Source organism: Oncorhynchus clarkii, chromosome 15 (genome assembly GCF_045791955.1).
Source record: "Oncorhynchus clarkii lewisi isolate Uvic-CL-2024 chromosome 15, UVic_Ocla_1.0, whole genome shotgun sequence".
NCBI classification, from domain to species: Eukaryota; Metazoa; Chordata; class Actinopteri; order Salmoniformes; family Salmonidae; genus Oncorhynchus; species Oncorhynchus clarkii.
Window position 1 is genome coordinate 8932006 of NC_092161.1, and position 19979 is coordinate 8951984.

The following is a 19979-nucleotide window of genomic DNA, read 5'->3' on the forward strand; positions in this document are numbered from 1 at the left end:
GAATGGAGTGGATTGCATCAAACACTTTCAATGTATTCCGTTCCAGCCATTACTATTTGATTTATTAGAATTCGACCATGAGCCCCTTCCGATGGTGCCAGTGGTGCCGCCTGTGTGGTCAACAGTAGGGATTCTTCAATGAAGTGTTTGTTGTCATTCAACGAGAGACAAATCGTTTTCGTAAACGTTTTTTTTCACTTGACAACTACTGTACTAAACATCTTACTGTAGTTCAATCTAAAGTTGCCTAACTAAGATCATAAAAAGACAGATTTATTGAGTTATCGTAGATTAATACAGACTATTTTGAGGAAGTGTATACTGGCTACGGTGTCTCAAGATGGACAAACAGTACTATTGACATTTTTCAAGCTAAGGTCTTTTAAGGGAGTATGCGAGCACACTCGTTCGGTTCGCCTAGCCGTACGAGCTGAAGCATGGGGAAGCAGACCTACAGGGGTTTTAATAAGATATGTATTAGTGCCTGGCTGTGACATTGCTGTCTTTATGTAAAAATGGCTTTTGGGTAAGTGGGACAAATGATAATTGGGTAGAAACTCAAAAGTAATTTCATAGGCTGACGTGCTATTCAGTCCATTTTGGAAGGTACCATACTATTTGAGTTTAAGGACACTTTTCTAGGACATTTTATGTAACAAACAACAAAAAACACACATACAAACACCGGCATCGTGCAGCGTTTTTAGACATGGCTAAGGCGTTCGGGCATGAGGGACAGAGGAGGAGAGAGAGGAGAACAGAGGAGAACAGAGGAGGACAGAGGAGAACGAGAGGAGGACAGAGGAGAGAGAGGATGGAGGAGAGGCAGAGGAGAGAGAGGAGGATGGAGGAGAGCGAGAGGAGGATGGAGGAGAGGCAGAGGAGAGAGAGGAGGATGGAGGAGAGGCAGAGGAGAGAGGAAGACGGAGGAGAGGCAGAGGAGAGAGGAGGAAGGAGGAGAGGCATAGGAGAGAGAGGAAGACGGAGGAGAGGCAGAGGAGAGAGGAAGACGGAGGAGAGGCAGAGGAGAGAGGAGGAAGGAGGAGAAGCAGAGGAGAGAGAGGAAGACGGAGGAGAGGCAGAGAAGAGAGAGGAAGACGGAGGAGAGGCAGAGGAGAGAGGAGGAAGGAGGAGAGGCAGAGGAGAGAGAGGAAGATGGAGGAGAGGCAGAAGAGAGAGAGGAAGATGGAGGAGAGGCAGAGGAGAGAGAGGAAGACGGAGGAGAGGCAGAGGAGAGAGGAGGAAGGAGGAGAGGCAGAGGAGGACAGAGGAGAGAGAGAGGAGGACAGAGGAGAGAGAGGAGGACGGAGGAGAGAGAGAGGAGGATGGAGGAGAGGCAGAGGAGAGAGAGAGGAGGACGGAGGAGAGGCAGAGGAGAGAGAGAGGAGGACGGAGACTGAGTGCTACACTAACACGTCCTTTATCTCTCGAAGAATAAACAACAACAACACATTTCCCAGAGGCTGTCTGTAACTCTGTCAAGGACCCAGCAAACCATCCCAGAGACTGTCTGTGACTGTGTCAAGGACCCAGCAAACCATCCCAGAGATATATCCCTTTCTGACATCCCTGACAAACTACATCAGAAGACCGTGGACATTCCAGCTGTGTTTTCGTCCAGTGTAATCCCGTAAGAATAATTCTAAAATAATTTTTAAAACAATATCATTGTGAAATATCAAGGCGATAAATTATTAATCTCCAAAACAGCATGTTTTTTTAAACGTAATATTGGCATTATTCCAAAGCTATTTCCTACTTTTAATTTGTCAAAAGCGGTGATGTATTCACAAGTCAGTTCCCTTGTCCTCCTTTACGTCACTTTATCCTCTCTTCCCAATTTCTACCATCTTTGCTCATCTGTCCTTTTTAGATTTGCCATGGTCCAGCCATTAAAGTGTGTTCTTTCTGACCTCCCCTTGATGCTACGCACCAGACCCGTGTCAAATGAAGGGAGAAGACTGTCTCTATGTGACATACATGTACAGGTGTAGGATCTTAATTTGAGCCAGTTCGCTACAGCAATAAAATAATCCTGCAGCAACAGGAAAATGTGAATTATTATGTGGATTATAATGATTGGACATTTTTTGTAGGGGTTGATACATTTTTCGTAAAGGGAAAAATCAAACTTTAGAAGCCTTTTTTAAACCTCAAATACACCACAGGTTTTAAATGTCCTGCATTGCAAGAGCGTTCTCCTGCAAGAGGGTGAACAAATGATCAAATATTCATGTATGACTATTAGAGAGAAGGCGAATCGAATCATCTACTAACATTTGTTATGTTCTCTTCAGTCATAGCCTTTGAACAAATGCCAGTACAAAAAGAGGACACCATTCCTCCAGCAGAATCAATACATTTCTAAGAAGGTGTGTTTTCACTTCTCCCATGTCTTTGGTCACAGGGAAAAAAAAACATCTACAAAGCTTGTCTTTCTTTCTCATTTTCTTTATGCTTCCGCCCTGTCTGCAAGCCAATTATCCACTCTATGGATAGTGTACATTTCTGTGTGCTCAGCAAGGACTAACCGTGCTAGTTGTTTGTGTGCAGATTAGTTTTTACCACAATCAGAAAAAGCGGTATGATCATTTTGGTTGTTTTGTGGGAGAGATGAGCTCACCACCAAGCCTCACTGACAGGAAGTTGTCAGAGCAGCTGTAGGCTACATGTGATGTATGGTGGTACCTACACCAGAAACTGGATAAATGAGGCACACTTACTCAACAGCAATATGTCAAGCTGTGGCACCCCAGTCTCCATCCCACCCCAGGATTAAGACAGCATCCTCACACCGTAGTAAACATGTTGTCATCAGCCTCCTTTAGCCAATGGGAATGGTGGATACTTAGTCAGTTGTAAAACTGAATCCATTCAACTGAAATGTGTCTTCTGCATTTAACCCAACCCCTCTAAAATCTGTGAGGTGCAAGGGGGGGGGGGGGGGGGGGGGGGCTTAATCATCGTCTACGTCTTCAGCGACCAGGGAACAGCAGCTTAACTGCCTTGCTCAGGGGAGGACGATAGATTTTTACCTTGTCAGTTCAGGGATCTGATCCAGCAACCTTTCAGTTACTGGCCCAACACTCAGTTACTGGCTCAATACTCAGTTACTGGCCCAACACTCTAACCATTAGGCTACCTGCTTACTTAGATTCAGTAAGTTCCTTATATGACATGTCTGTGAGCCAAAGATACATATATGGCTATGTGTAATGTGAGATCAGTAAAATATGTGCATTTAATATTTAATCCTTCGGGGCGGCAGATAGCCTAGTGGTTAGAGCGTTGGCCTTGTAACAGATAGGTTGCAAGATCAAATCCCTTGAGCTGACTAGGTAAAAATATGTCGTTCTGCCCCTGAACAAGGCAGTTAACCCACTGTTCCTAGGCCGTCATTGAAAATAAGAATGTGTTCTTAACTGACTTGCCTAGTTAAAATAAAGGTATACAGTAATGAATGTATTTATTATGTTCAAGGCAAATCAAGGCGTAGTTCCTGACTATCAGTAGGCCAGTTTCCATTGACCCAGGTTTAATCGACAAAAGCAACCAAAAAGCCTTTACAACAAGAGTAATGGAAACAGCAGATATCATTTTTTAAATATTTGTATCCGTTCGACAGATGTAGATTTCTCTTTTGTCTAGCTTCCTTCATTGCAAAAAAAAATGATGATCGAAACAAAAAAAATTCTAACAAAATGTTAATTGCCAAATAATTTTGAAGGTCCCCTGGACACATGATGTCAACATGGGACTATGAAGTTCCTCTCCTCTACTAAGCTACGACATATGGAAATGTTTTAAAGGTCATACCAAGGATAATTTATCTATTTCATTTAGAATGTTAAGACCCCCTGGAAGTACAAAAAATATATATATGTTTTGGTCTTACTGCTATTAGGCAGTCTGAATAACAGATTCTCTTCATGGAACAACAGATAATCAAATAAAATCAAAACAAATGTATTTATATAGCCCTTCGTACATCAGCTGGTATCTCAAAGTGCTGTACAGAAACCCAGCCGAAAAACCCCCAAACAGCAAGCAATGCAGGTGTAGTTCCACCCAAACATGTAAAGGAAGTTTGTTCTGAAGTGTCTGTCCTATATCTGAGAGATATAGAGCACCACAGTATGAGTCAAAATACCCATAATACCTAGCGGTCAAACAAAGAAATGGTTCCAATTGTTTTTCCACTATTTTAGAAACACTTAAAATAAGGGATGTGTTTTGTGTAGGCTCACCCTGGCGTGATGTTTTGTGTAGGCTCACCCTGACATGACGTTTTGTGTAGGCTCACCCTGACATTACGTTTTGTGTAGGCTCAACCTGACGTGATGTTTTGTGTAGGCTGACCCTGACGTGATGTTTTGTGTAGGCTGACCCTGGTGTGACGTTTTGTGTAGGCTCACCCTGAAGTGATGTTTTGTGTAGGCTGACCCTGACATGATGTTTAGTGTAGGCTCACCCTGACGTGATGTTTTGTGTAGGCTGACCCTGACATGATGTTTTGTGTAGGCTCACCCTGGCGTGATGTTTTGTGTAGGCTGACCCTGACGTGATGTTTAGTGTAGGCTCACCCTGGCGTGATGTTTTGTGTAGGCTGACCCTGACATGATGTTTTGTGTAGGCTCACCCTGACGTGATATTTTGTGTAGGCTCACCCTGGCGTGATGTTTTGTGTAGGCTGACCCTGACATGATGTTTAGTGTAGGCTCACCCTGGCGTGATGTTTTGTGTAGGCTCACCCTGACGTGACGTTTTGTGTAGGCTCACCCTGGCGTGATGTTTTGTGTAGGCTCACCCTGACATGATGTTTTGTGTAGGCTCACCCTGACGTGATGTTTTGTGTAGGCTCACCCTGGTGTGACGTTTTGTGTAGGCTCACCCTGACGTGATGTTTTGTGTAGGCTCACCCTGACGTGATGTTTTGTGTAGGCTCACCCTGACGTGATGTTTTGTGTAGGCTCACCCTGACGTGATGTTTTGTGTAGGCTCACCCTGATGTGATGTTTTGTGTAGGCTCACCCTGACGTGATGTTTTGTGTAGGCTCACCCTGACGTGATGTTTTGTGTAGGCTCACCCTGGTGTGACGTTTTGTGTAGGATCACCCTGACGTGATGTTTTGTGTAGGCTCACCCTGACGTGATGTTTTGTGTAGGCTCACCCTGACGTGATATTTTGTGTAGGCTCACCCTGACGTGATGTTTTGTGTAGGCTCACCCTGGTGTGACGTTTTGTGTAGGCTCACCCTGACGTGATGTTTTGTGTAGGCTCACCCTGACGTGATGTTTTGTGTAGGCTCACCCTGACGTGATGTTTTGTGTAGGCTCACCCTGATGTGATGTTTTGTGTAGGCTCACCCTGACGTGATGTTTTGTGTAGGCTCACCCTGACGTGATGTTTTGTGTAGGCTCACCCTGACGTGATGTTTTGTGTAGGCTCACCCTGACGTGATGTTTTGTGTAGGCTCACCCTGACGTGATGTTTTGTGTAGGCTCACCCTGACGTGATGTTTTGTGTAGGCTCACCCTGACGTGATGTTTTGTGTAGGCTCACCCTGACGTGATGTTTTGTGTAGGCTCACCCTGACGTGATGTTTTGTGTATAATGAATAAATTGGCTACATTTCTTTAAATGGGCAATTCTGTGAACTGTCTTGTGATAGGTTTAAATGAAATACCTGTTAATAAAGGTGTCTGCTGGAGATGACACGCGGGAGCTTGCAGGGATTTGTAGTTTTGTACGTATGTCTACTTTTATGCCAACTAGCATGATCAAATTTGAGTAAATTGAGCCGAATATATTGATAAAAGTCACCTTGTCCTAGAGAGATTTACACGGTTATCAAAATGTCAGGCCAGGGTAAGTCCTACTTACATCCCTTATTTTAAGTGTTTCTAAAATCCCCCCCATGGGGAAAATGAATGGTGGAAAAACGATTTGAACCATTTCCCTGTTTGACCACTAGGTTCTATGGGTATTATGACACGTCCACGGTGGGGCTCTATAAGAAAGATCAGGAAACATCCTTTAAAACTTTTTTTTTTTAACAGGTATTGAATTTTTTTGGCACTAAAGAGTCTCCATATGTACTGTACTTCCATTCAGGTTTTTCAACTGGTACTGGGGGAATCTTCAGACAAGTGTTGTGAGGCTTCTGGGCATCCTAGAGCAAAGCAACCTACCTGTGTTCGTAAGTTTACACAGAGGAGTCATTTTAGTCTGTAGACCAAACTGTTCGGATGCTATCAACATCATGTCTAAGTGACAGTAGAACATTCAGACTGTAGGGAATCATACATCTAGGCAAGTTTTTTTTCATCAACTGGTGTTCCCTGCCTGCACCTCTTTCTATGTAACCCAGCGGGAGCCTGGGATAGGCTGCAGTCAGTAGTGGTGCCAGTAGCGGTGTCTGTAGTGGTGTCTGTAGTGGTGTCAGTAGTGGTGTCTGTAGTGGTGTTTATGGTGGTGTCTGTAGTGGTGTCTGTAGTGGTGTTTATAGTGGTGCCAGTAGTGGTGTCTGTAGTGGTGTTTATAGTGGTGTCAGTAGTGGTGTCTGTAGTGGTGTCAGTAGTGGTGTCTATAGTGGTGTCAGTATCGGTGTAAAGTTGACTAGTGCAAAGTTGTTTATTTGGCAATTTTCAACCACAAAACTATGTTCTTATTTTCATGAAGTCGAAAAGGCTCATACCTGCTATCAAGGCATTTAGTTTTTTACGGTCTCCTTCATAAAAATATCCACTCTATGGAAGTTCAGATGGTAACTCTTCTCCAGAGGCAACTTTTTAATTTCAGACCCCCCCCCAACCCCCTACTTATTTCTATCAATCTATTTGTTGATCTCTTTGTTTCTGGCCCAGTGAATCCAATCAGAATGCAGCCCTTAAGCCCTTTGACTCCACCAACAACAGTTTATGGGCTCCTGGTGTGTAAAGCTGTCTATCAGATAATAGGGGACTCAAACTCTGCCTGCTGTGTCCTGATGGAGGTGGCCCTGGCCTAGCACTCGTACCTGACGGCCGCCATGCCCTGCCAGCCTTGTCTCCCCCTGTCTCTCCCTGTCTCCTCCAGGGAAATCTACCGAGAGTAGCTGCCCTTATCAATGTGCCTCTCTAGCCCGCCTCCTGCCATCCTGGACGGCCCTGGATGACAGCACCGCAGAGGATTCTTTAATCTGCCTCGACTTTAACTAAATTAAACGGCAGGCCCGGTACACCAGAGAGATGCATCAGGGAAAAGATCTCCTGCCTATGGCGATACGGCATCAGGGCAACGACCAGTAATACATACCAGTAATAAATGCATCGTCTGGAAATAGTCACGCAGAGAACAATCTGACCTCTGTCGGTATTTCAGCACTTCCATTCTCATTAAGACAGAAAAAAAGGAACGTATGCAGAGGTATGTTTTAAAGCAGAGAGAACAACGTCGACCTACATATTGTCATACTGAGAGTGACGTTGATGTGATGAACATTTTACAGACACCCGACGTGTGACTTTACAAAGTGTTGAGAACAACAATCTATGATTATAAAGTCACAGTTCATGTTCGTTTTGCTCTCGCCATTATTTTACTCCAGACGGTTATTCATAAAATAACCTTGTCACTGTTTACCTTCAATCCACTGAACAACTGGAGTAAACTTGTGGCCCAGTTGGTTAAAGTTCAAATCATCTATTCAACCATTTTGTAAGTCCACACCAATGTTTTTCATTTCTCCTGCTAATATTGATGCTCAAGATATGTTTTTGTCACTTATTTAGTCTTAACATTCTGTATACTCCACTTGTCCTAAGGGTAAAAAATTACCCGCCTTCACTAAACCCCTAAAATAAAGTAGTTTCATTGAATTTTAAACCCCAAATCTATTTTGCATGAAGAAACAACCTGTCATTCATCACAAACTTTATGAATATCTTGGTTTTCCGGCTTCACAATACAGAAAGTCTGCATTTAATCAGTGGACACAACTCCTTTTAATTACAACACACCTGTCATAATTGTTTTCTTTACTAAAGTAGAATTACTATTATTACTGATAGAGGTACTGTCACTCCCTGATCTGGTTCACCTGTCCTTGTGACTGTCTCCACCCCCTCCACGTGTCGCTTATTTTTCCCGGTGTATTTATCCCTGTGTTTCCTGTCTCTCTGTACCAGTGTATTTATCCCTGTGTTTCCTGTCTCTCTGTACCAGTGTATTTATCCCTGTGTTTCCTGTCTCTCTGTACCAGTGAATTTATCCTTGTGTTTCCTGTCTCTCTGTACCAGTGTATTTATCCCTGTGTTTCCTGTCTCTCTGTACCAGTGTATTTATCCCTGTGTTTCCTGTCTCTCTGTACCAGTGTATTTATCCCTGTGTTTCCTGTCTCTCTGTACCAGTGTATTTATCCCTGTGTTTCCTGTCTCTCTGTACCAGTGTATTTATCCCTGTGTTTCCTGTCTCTCTGTGCCAGTGTATTTATCCCTGTGTTTCCTGTCTCTCTGTACCAGTGTATTTATCCCTGTGTTTCCTGTCTCTCTGTACCAGTGTATTTATCCCTGTGTTTCCTGTCTCTCTGTTTTCCTGTTCTCCTGCTTTTTGCTTTTCTCCGTTTTCTAGTCCTCCTGGTTTTGACCCTTGCTTGTTTCTGGACTCTGTACCTGCCTGCCTGACCATGAGCCTTTCTGCCACTCTGTACCTCCTGGACTCTGATCTGGTTTGGACCTTTTTGCCTGTCCACGACCATTCTCTTGGCTACTCCTTTTGGATTAATAAACATTGTAAGACTCCAACCATCGGCCTCCTGTGTCTGCATCTGGGTCTCGCCTTGTGTCATGATAGGTACTGCATAAGTGTAAACATACATTTTTTTAGCAAGATATAGGACTTGTATAGCCTAAGAAAGTAGCAGAAATGTGCAGAAAGTAGTTTTGAATGCATTTTATTGAAGGGAAACAATAACAGTCTTGAACTTCTTTGGCAACATAGTGATATATTATTATATACTGTACAATGAGGAATTCAACTACAAAATCCCAATTTTTAACCATTGCTCCTACCCACAAGGTATATAAACACCAACAATAAGAATAAAATAAGATAATAGATACAAAACAAAAACGTGAAGAACATAAATCAATCAACTCTAATTAGCACATGTAGGACAGTATAAAAGTGTGTTTGCATGGACTTTGCAGATGTTTTTCTTTTTTCCCATTTTCTTCTTTCTTTTTTCTTCTCATGTGCAGCACATAGTATTTGTGTTACAGTCCTTCTTTGGGGGGCAGAATAGACATCTCCTCCATTTGCCTGCCCCAGCTGCAGCCTCAGGTGGATCAGGACAAGATTCATCCCCATGAACAGCTTTCACAAGCGCTGCAGAGGCTGCTGTGTGGGGGAGGCACTCCCTTCCTTGAATGTGTGGGGTTACACACATACCTCCCTCTTGTTCTGCTTATCAGGCATCCAGGTAGGGTTGATCTTGTTCCATATCACGAAAGCATTGTATGAGGACACATCAATGATGTTATGGAAGATGACCAGGGGCCAGCTGTCAGACATCCTACTGCAGCTGTAAATTCCAATCAACATGTCTAGGTTGTCCACGCCACCTTTGTTGTGGTTGTAGTCAGGGATGATGGCTGGCTTCCTGTTCTCACGGTCACTGATATCAGCTGTGCAGTGCAGTGTGCTCAGGAGGACCACATTCTTGTTCTCTTTGGGAGGTAAGAAACTAGAGTGCTGTTGGTTGCTCAGGCAAACATTGATGAGAAGGCCTCTCTCCCCCTTGTTGCGAGGAGTGCAGGAGGGAGCTCAGGCTTGTTCTTTCTATCTGAGCCAACCTTGGTGATCTTCCTCTTCAGGAACTGCTGGAGTTCATAAGAGGTGTAGAAATTGTCACACGTGACATTGTGCCCCCTTAGTCCATCGGTCACATCAAGCCCAACCCGCATCCCCTGGTTCTTCTCCGGGTCTCCACTGATCGGCTTCCCTGTGTAGACTTGCATCTTCCAAGCGTAGCTGGATTGTGAGTCACAGGCCACCCATATCTTGATGCCATACTTTGCTGGCTGGCTGGGCGTATACTACCGGAAAGGACAGCGACCTTTTGACAAAAGAGATTAAAATCAGTAATTAGTATCAGTGTCACAGAAAACAAATCACATAAATGAATTATATTACAGCAATACGTAATACAATTAACAGTGAAAATCACTTACATTACAGGTTTGAAAACAAAAATGTACCTCTGAATGGAACTAGTTGCTCATCCACTGTTACTTCAGGCCCGGGGTTGTAGAGGTATGGCAGACGCTCCACCCACTTCTCCCAGACCTCTCTTATGGCTCCACCCACTTCTCCCAGACCTCTCTTATGGCTCCACCCACTTCTCCCAGACCTCTCTTATGGCTCCACCCACTTCTCCCAGACCTCTCTTATGGCTCCACCCACTCCTCCCAGATCTCTCTTATGGCTCCACCCACTCCTCCCAGACCTCTCTTATGGCTCCACCCACTCCTCCCAGACCTCTCTTATGGCTCCACCCACTTCTCCCAGATCTCTCTTACGGCTCCACCCACTCCTCCCAGACCTCTCTTATGGCTCCACCCACTCCTCCCAGACCTCACTTATGGCTCCACCCACTCCTCCCAGATCTCTCTTATGGCTCCACCCACTTCTCCCAGACCTCTCTTATGGCTCCACCCACTTCTCCCAGACCTCTCTTATGGCCTCCAGTTTGTCTCTCAAACGTCTTGCAGGTCTTTGACTCACGGTTATCAAATCGTAGCATTCTTGAGAAAGTGTGGAAGACTTCCAGTGGCATCATGGCACGGAAAACAACCCTTCCACTCTCTGCATCCCAGAGACTACATGTAGCCTCGCCTCGGGACCTATACACACCCGCTAAGATTAGCAGCACTATGTAGCCTCGCCTCGGGACCTATACACACCCGCTAAGATTAGCAGCACTATGTAGCCTCGCCTCGGGACCTATACACACCCGCTAAGATTAGCAGCCCTATGTAGCCTCGCCTCGGGACCTATACACACCCGCTAAGATTAGCAGCCCTATTTAGCCTCGCCTCGGGACCTATACACCCCCGCTAAGATTAGCAGCCCTATGTAGGCACGCAGGTCAATCTCATCCATCCTCTTCCAGTTGTCTCCATATTTACAGAAACCCTCCAAATTTGTCATCTCAAGGATGATTTTTTCGATGGCTGGTGTGATGAACATGTAGAATGTTGAGGCGATGTCCTGGGCATGCGTAACTGTATGTCTTGTGGGCCCTGGGGTCATCCTTATGACATTTTGTGCTGCCACCCTGCCCTGGTTGTCACAAGGAGCATTTTATTTTGCTGTTCTTTGACAAAAATGTCTCTCTTTCAGCTTGGGGGGGGATATCTTCTTCATCTGAAGATGATGCATCATGCTCTGGGTTGTATTCTTCCCGTCTTCTTCTTCAGAAACCTCCTCCTCTTCTTCTAAATCATTGTTGTCTTGTTCCTCCTGGACATCTGGAAAAATCAGATCTATGACCTGTTGGGCACTGAAACGTTGCACTCATGGCTTCATCAAAGAGACAACTGGGGGGACTGTCATCTGCAGCACCTTTACATCCTCTGACTGCATTTCCCATTAGTAAACAATGCTTTCAAGAAATGTTTATTTCGTCTGAATTTTTTAAAATTTTGTCTGTGAACTTGAGTCATGTGTGTGGTCGTGGAGGGGAGTTGCTGTACAGGCACAATAAAGTTTTAGTTTTATCTGAGTTCAATCAGTAGCACACAATCTCAATTTACCATTGTGTGTGTGTGTGTGTGTGTGTGTGTGTATTTGTAGTTTGTAAACTATTTTATAACTGCAGATTAAAAAATGACCCTAAGACAATCGTTGTACCCTGGTGGTGTACAGCTTTCATGGAAATATGAACAAAGGCGATGTTTCAAATGTTCTAATGTTGGGGTCACTCAAGGAAAACTCATGACATGACGGGGGTCATTTTTTACCCTTAACACAACACAGGGGTTAAGTGCTATAAACAATTAACCATCGGTCTAAGGAGGTGAGAGAACAAAGCCCTGGTAGCCCTGAGGGGTCTCTATAATTAGTACAGCTGTATCCCTACTGACTCATTCCCTCGCCTCTGCTTCCCTCGCCTCTGCTTCCCTCGCCTCTGCTTCCCTCGCCTCTGCTTCCCTCTCTCTCGTCAATACTGTCCTCCTCTCCTCATTCCTCTCCTTCTCACCCACCATCTGAAACCACATGAGAAGAGAGCTTTTACACGTATAAAAGGACGGTTGGATCACACAAATGCCTAAATTAACGTTGAAATATAATGATCTACTGCACAAGTCAACAGTAGTATGTTAGGATAGGCTGCAGGGCATACTGCTAGGTTGGACCTCAAACTGTTAAAGATACCCAGAGGGAACTAGGACCTTCAAACACCTCTTCTAGAACAACAACAAGAGACAGAGAGAGAGACAGAGAGAGAGACAGGGAGAGAGATAGAAATAGAGAGAGGGACGGACGGACGGACGGACAGACAGAGGCACTAGGCCTGGTGTCACAGTGGCTAGGTGTTGTAGGGATGTCTCCTGTGGAGTTTCCCACTCTGTGACACCATCCTGCCAGGACCTAACATCATTAAGACCTTGGAGTTGGAGGGTAAAGGAGAGAGATGGAGGGAGACAAAGGGAGACGCTGAGAATGAGACAGACACACTGAACAGATAACAAGCAGAACAAGAGGAAGAAAGGAAGAGAAAGTGGGAAAGTAGAACAATGACTAACAAGCATGATTAAAAAATACACACACAGGCACACACACGTTTTATTCATAGGTAAATGCTCCTCCTAACCTAACACCATGTTCTGTTAAGTGCACTTTGTTTGATCACACCTATACAACTGGAGAACATGAGATACCTTGCAGTATCATTCAAAAATATCTATTGATTTTCTTCCTTTTAAAATATGACAAAGATTGCATTTTTTTGTTTGTTGGTAATATGATGCGTATGAGGGTTGTCTCTGTGTATTGTGATGAATGTGTATGATACAGAATATGTTCATTTGAGCTTCAGTAATGCTGTTACTCGGCCTGGCTACTGTAGAGTAAGTGCATTGTGTACGGAGAATGGTATAGAAGACACCGCCGTTGAAACTCGTTGTCTCAATCCGTCAGACATACCGAAAGGCCCTTATATAATTCAATCCCATTACCGTATTCATTGTCTATGTGGAGAGTCTGTAGCTACTGTATAACGGGCATTTGGAAATTAAGGGACACCACATCGGTATCCTACCAGATTTTCCCTACCTCGTCATAATTTACGACCACAGCAAAGACGTAAGAATTTGAAAACTGTTACCGTGTCAAATTTCAAATACGTTTGTTAAATGTTTATTCTAAAGGACACATCAAACAGGATGGTTGGTGGTCGTCTTTTATAGAACGATATATGAAGCCACCCACCGCCTCGACATGCGAGTTGGAAACGTTCATGCTATTTTATTCACACACGTCTCATGACCGTCACATTAAAAAGTCACACCTTTTCCACAATACTGCTTGACTCCCTCTTGAGAAGCAGTGAAAAGTGGCACCTGTCTGCCTTCTACACAGTATATCTGCCCTGCTTACAGTAGAGCCAGCTGGCTAGCATTACCCCCTACTGCCTTCTACACAGTATATCTGCCCTGTTTGAAGTAGTCAGCTAGCTAGCATTACCCCCTACTGCCTTCTACACAGTATATATGCCCTGCTTACAGTAGAGCCAGCTGGCTAGCATCACCTCCTACTGCCTTCTACACAGTATATCTGCCCTGCTTACAGTAGAGCCAGCTGGCTAGCATCACCTCCTACTGCCTTCTACACAGTATATCTGCCCTGCTTACAGTAGAGCCAGCTGGCTAGCATCACCTCCTACTGTCTTCTACACAGTATATCTGCCCTGCTTACAGTAGAGCCAGCTGGCTAGCATTACCCCCTACTGCCTTCTACACAGTATATCTGCCCTGCTTACAGTAGAGCCAGCTGGCTAGCATCACCTCCTACTGCCTTCTATACAGTATATCTGCCCTGCTTACAGTAGAGCCAGCTGGCTAGCATCACCTCCTACTGCCTTCTACACAGTATATCTACCCTTATTACAGTAGAGCCAGCTGACTAGCATCACCTCCTACTTGTCACATTGATATACTGATGTTCAATAAAAATTACTTCAACATCTTACCACAGAATGTCGATAAATCTCAGGCATAGCATGTTTGATGGCTTATTCTCCAACACGCGCTCGCACACACACACACACACACACACACACACACACACACACACACACACACACACACACACACACACACACACACACCTTCAGCCCTTTGATTACTTGTGGCTTCAGTGGCAGCTGCCTAGTTCATGATCTCCGTGTCCTCTGTGACCCCGAGTCCGTTACACTGCTCTCCACTACCGTTCACATATGTCACATCTGTATCACATCCTTCTGATTAAGAGTTCACCAGATTTACCTTAGAAATAGTTTTCTTCTGAGGCCCTTTCCTTGGCTGTCCCAAAATGTCACCCTATTCCCTATATAGTGCACTACTTTTGACCGGGGCAAGCATCACCTCTATGCACTGGAACACATTATTTATGACACTGTCAGAACCTTGTATTTTGTCTAAAGAGGGTCATCTTATCTAAATGTCTTTTACAGTTTTCACACAGACCGAGCCTGTGAACACAACACAAGTGTGATGCTAAATCTATTCAGTCAAGTAGATAAATACGTCTATAGCATCCCCCCCCTGACACTGAACATCACCCTGACAGTCCACTCCTCTCGTCTGTGTGACCTGTGTTTGAGTATTTTTTTTCATCACCGTCATATTAAAGACTAAGCGCCCCGGCTGCCAGCGGTGTTCTCCTCATCACAACCCCCAGAAGACCTCCTGCCTCTTCACAGCTTCCTGCCCTGAGACAGCCTGGCACTCACGTCATCCCATCTCTGGTACTATCCCCCTGTCCTCTCCAAGTTAAAGCTGCTCCCATTGAGGCTTTTATGGCACCCGACATGGGGCTATCATAAGGACCAGGCCCAGTATCGGCTGTAGAAGAAAAGATTAAAAACAAGTCAACCAAAAGGATATATATATTTTTTAAACATTTTTGTCCTGAAATCTGTGGTATACAATTGGTAGTTACAGTATTGTACCATCTCTGCAACAACCGTACGGACTCGGGAGAGGCGAAGGTCGAGATCCGTGCGTCCACCGAAACACAACCCCGCCAAGCCACACTGCTTCTTGACACAATAAGGCAGTCTCACCAATGTGTCAGAGGATAGAATACATCTCTAAAGCCCTAGATATGTAGTTTACCTTCTCTACTAGCACAGACTAAAGCCTTAGATATGTAGTTTACTGTTATGGAGATTCATATGTTTAAGGTAATGGTAAGACAATGACTAAATGATTAATACGTTCAAATTAATGTTAAGGCCATAACTAACAGTATTCCACCCTGTCACTGTATAATGGAGTGAAATGTGTTTGAATCATAAGACTAGTATTCTTGAATGTATGTACACAGGAAAAGAGGAACTGTTAGCAGAAAAGGAACTGTGGCAGACAACTTGTGACTACTGTGAAACTGATAACAGGGAAGGAGATCTCCACACTCAGAGAGGGGAGAAACCGTTGGGCTTGCAGTAGATTGTGTAACATATGGCGGGATATGATAAGCAATGTATGTGTAGGAGAAGACTTGTAAACAATATTGACAGTATTAGGAGAAGAGGAGGGACATGTATGACCAAATGGAAGGTATATAACCAAATGTGCATTGTATGATTTCAGAGCGCTCTCGTGAATAAACATTTTGACTATTGTAGCTGGGTCGCCGTCTGTTTCATTCAACCAATATCTTACAAATTCTGGGTTGCAGACTGAGTAGTTTAATTGAAGTTCAGTTTAAGAACATTGAGAATAAAATTCTCGCAACATTTACCCTCTCTACTAGCACAGACTAAAGCCTTAGATATGTAGTTTACCCTCACTCCTAAGACAGACCAGAGCCTTAGATATGCAGTTTTATAAACTATTGTTTTGTCTCGTAAGCATTACATGGCAATGTAGCAGTCTTATGTGGGCCAGAAGGTTGTGTGTTCGCAGACCGCCACAGAGGGTAGTGGTGGAACGATATCCTTTAATAAAAGCATTGAATGTATCTATCATCGTATTTATCATGTCCGATAGATTTCTGCCATGTTGGAGTCAACAGATGTCAGAACTGCATGATAAATATTACCTTACCTTTGATTATCTTCATCAGAATGCACTCCCAGGAATCCCAGGTCCACAATAAATGCTTGTTCTGTTCGATAATGTCCATCATTTATGTCAAAAGAGCTCCTTTTGTTGGCGCGTTCAGTCCAGTAATCCACATTCATGACGCACGTTCACTCAGAGCAGACGAAAAGTCAAAAAAGTTCAGTTACAGTCTGTAGCAACATGTCAAACGATGTTTAGAATCAATCTTTAGGGTGTTTTTAACATAAATCTTCATTAATGTTACAACCGGACAATTCCATTGTCTGTAAAAATTTGGTGGAGCCTAGCTACCTTTCACGTGATTGCACCAGACGGAGGCTGTGGCACTCTGCCAGACCACTCACTCAAAGAGCTCTTATGAGCCCCTCCTTTAGAATAGAATCCTCAAAACAGTTTCTAAATACTGTTGACATCTAGTGGAAGCCTTAGGAAGTGCAACATGACTAATATCCCACTGTGTCTTCGATAGGGAATGAGTTGAAAACCTACGAACCTCAGATTTTCCACTTCCTGGTTGGATTTTGTCTCAGGTTTTTGCCTGCCATATGAGTTCTGTTATACTCACAGACATCATTCAAACAGTTTTAGAAACTTCAGTGTTTTCTATTCAAATTTACTAATAATAGGCATATCTTATAGCTTCTGGGACTGAGTAGCAGGCAGTTTACTCTGGGCACCTTATTAATCCAAGCTACTCAGTACTGCCCCCAGCTATAAGAAGTTATTTATGTCGTTGTTCAGCCACGACTCGGTGAAATATAAGATATTACAGTTTTTAATGTCCAGTTGGTAGGATATACATGCTTTCAGTTTATCACATTTATTTTCCAGTGATTGATCATTAGGTAGCAGGACAGAAGGCAAGGGCAGATTAGCCACTCGTCGCCTGATCCTCGCAAGGTACCCTGAACTTTTCCCACAAATATCAGTTTCCTTCTCCAGCAAATCACAGGGATCTGGGCCTGGTCGAGTGTCTGTAGTAGTCTATCCCTCCCGTCCAACTCATTGAAGAAGAACTCTTCATCCAGTTTCAGGTGAGCAATCACAGTTCTGAAGTCCAGAAGCTCTTTTTGGTCATAAGAGACGGTAGCAGCAACCTTGTGAACCAAACAAGATACAAACAACGCAAGAAAATGAACAAAATAGCATGGTTGGTTAAGAGCCAATAAGACGGCAGCCCTCCCCTCTGGCGCCATCGTAACATGTTTTTCGGAGCATATACCCACGTGCCATCTCCTCATTTGTTTTTAGGAGCATATACCCACGTGGGTGATTGAAAGATGAACTGAGGTCTACACTCAGTTCATCTTTGTGGTAATTCACCGTAAAGTTGGTTGCCAACCACCATAGAGTCCAAATAAGAAAAAGAAGCCTGAAGGAAGGAGGAGAGATGACGAGAAACAAATCTGGTTTACCGTTTAATCTGTGGATGAATGGTTGGACTAGAGGTAACACTCATAAATTAGCTCTTGGCATGCACTACCCAGCATATTTCTATTCCTTGATCACTATTATTTTAATTCGTCCTATTCTGTTGTATTTATTGAGCCCACCACTAGTAATACTTAGAGATGTTGATATGAGTCAACCAAGAAAATGCAATTTGTTTTTTTAAGGAGTGCATGATGATTGAAGGAATTGTCTTACAAAATATATGGATAATAGCCTATTATTGTATCTGTAAAACAGGTTGGCCTACCTCTTATTTCTTAAATAGGAACAAATAGGTTTCAACACACTGGTTAAATAAAGGTTGTTTTTAGAAAAGTTGAATACATTTCAAAGACTGTTTATACAAATGAATTAGGCCTCAGAATAGCCTACTTTCAGCACCCTTACAATGCTCCTCTCCAATTGGTTGTGACTATAGGCTGCCACTTCAATGTATTGTAAATAATGTAAATTACTCAAATTTGGCATACTGTGAGGTTAATAACTATGATAAATAGCTTCATCATGGGCAATGACATTTTAAAAATTAATGAAAATAAATTATAGCAGTAGCAAGCTACGTATCAAAGTTTCCTCTGGTTCTCCTTCTCCTCTTCCCGCTCTCCCTCTCAAACTGAACAGGACATCAGTAATCCACATGCACAGATGTAGAATTTTTTTGACAAATTGAAAATTATTTTCTGAAGAAGCCTTTGACTCACCTCCTGAAGTGACGCTACAGGCTACATAGCACAGTCATGGGTTAGTCTTTGGCAGAAAAGGATTTGCAACAGCAGGAGCAGGCCACCACTCATGATTGGGAACACCTATTCAATGCAGTGTGAAATAAAGTCTAGTTTAATGTACACCTGTCACCATCGTTACACACACCTGCGCGTCATCAGACTCACCTGACCTTCATCACCTACTTGCCCAAAATATGTTACTCCCTTTGGTTCCTTACCCAGGCGTCATTGTTTCTGTTTCTTGTCTGTGCATTGTTCGTGGTACTTGTTTTGTTCTTTAAATTATGCCCTTCCTGAACTTGCTTACCGACTCCATGCGCATATGTTACAGAATTACGCCTTAATTGTTTTGTGTTGGAGGTGATGTCAGGTCCAGGTGACCTAACTGTTCGATAGGCTCCCATGTCTCAGCTGGTGAACAGGTTCCCGTGCCTCGACCAAGGCAACCGCGTGTCATCAAACTCACCTGGACTCAATCACCTCCTTGATTACTTGCCCTATATAGGTCACTCCCTTTGGTTCCTTCCCCAGGCATCATTGTTTCTGTTTCTGTATCCTGTCTGTGTGTTGTTTGTGTTTCTTGTTTTGTTTATTAAGTTATGCACTCCATGAACTTTCATCCCGACTTATTCAATCAATCAATCAAATATATTTATGAAGCCCTTTTTGCATCAGCCGATGTCACAAAGTGCTGTACAGAAACCCAGCCTAAAACCCCAAACAGCAAGCAACGCAGAGGTAGAAGCACGGTGGCTAGGAAAAACTCCCTAGAAAGGCCGGATCTTAGGAAGAAACCTAGAGAGGAACCAGGCTCTGAGGGGTGGCTAGTCCTCTTCTGGCTGTGCCAGGTGGAAATTATAACAAAACATGGCCAAGATGTTAAAATGATCATAGATAACCAGCAGGGTCAAATAATAATAATCACAGTAAATAAAGGTAAATAATAATCACAGTGGGTTAGAGGGTGCAACAGGTCAGCACCTCAGGAGTAAATGTCAATTGGCTTTTCATAGCCGAGCATTCAGAGTTAGAGACAGCAGGCGCGGTAGAGAGAGAGTCCAAAACAGCAGGTCCGGGACAAGGTAGCACGTCCGGTAAACAGGTCAGGGTTCCATAGCCGCAGGCAGAACAGTTAAAACTGGAGCAGCAGCATGACCAGGTGGACTAGGGACAGCAAGGAGTCATCAGGCCAGGTAATCCTGAGGCATGGTCCCTAGGGCTCAGGTCCTCCGAGAGAAGAGAGAGAGAAAGAGAAAGAGAGAGAGAGGAAAGAAAATGAGAGAGAGAGAATTAGAGGGAGTATACTTAAATTTACACAGGACACTGGACAAGACAGGAGAAATACTCCAGATATAACAGACTGACCCTAGCCCCCCGACACATAAACTATTGCAGCATAAATACTGGAGGCTACAACAGGAGGTGTCGGGAGACACTGTGGCCCTGTCCAACAATACCCCCAGACAGGGC

General features: G+C 43.8%; 1 pseudogene; it reads right to left on the reverse strand.

The window, feature by feature from the left end:
• Positions 1 to 9418: 9418 nt before the first annotated feature.
• LOC139366642 (piggyBac transposable element-derived protein 4-like) lies at positions 9419 to 18825 on the reverse strand (annotated as a pseudogene).
• Between the last annotated feature and the right edge of the window lie 1154 nt (positions 18826 to 19979).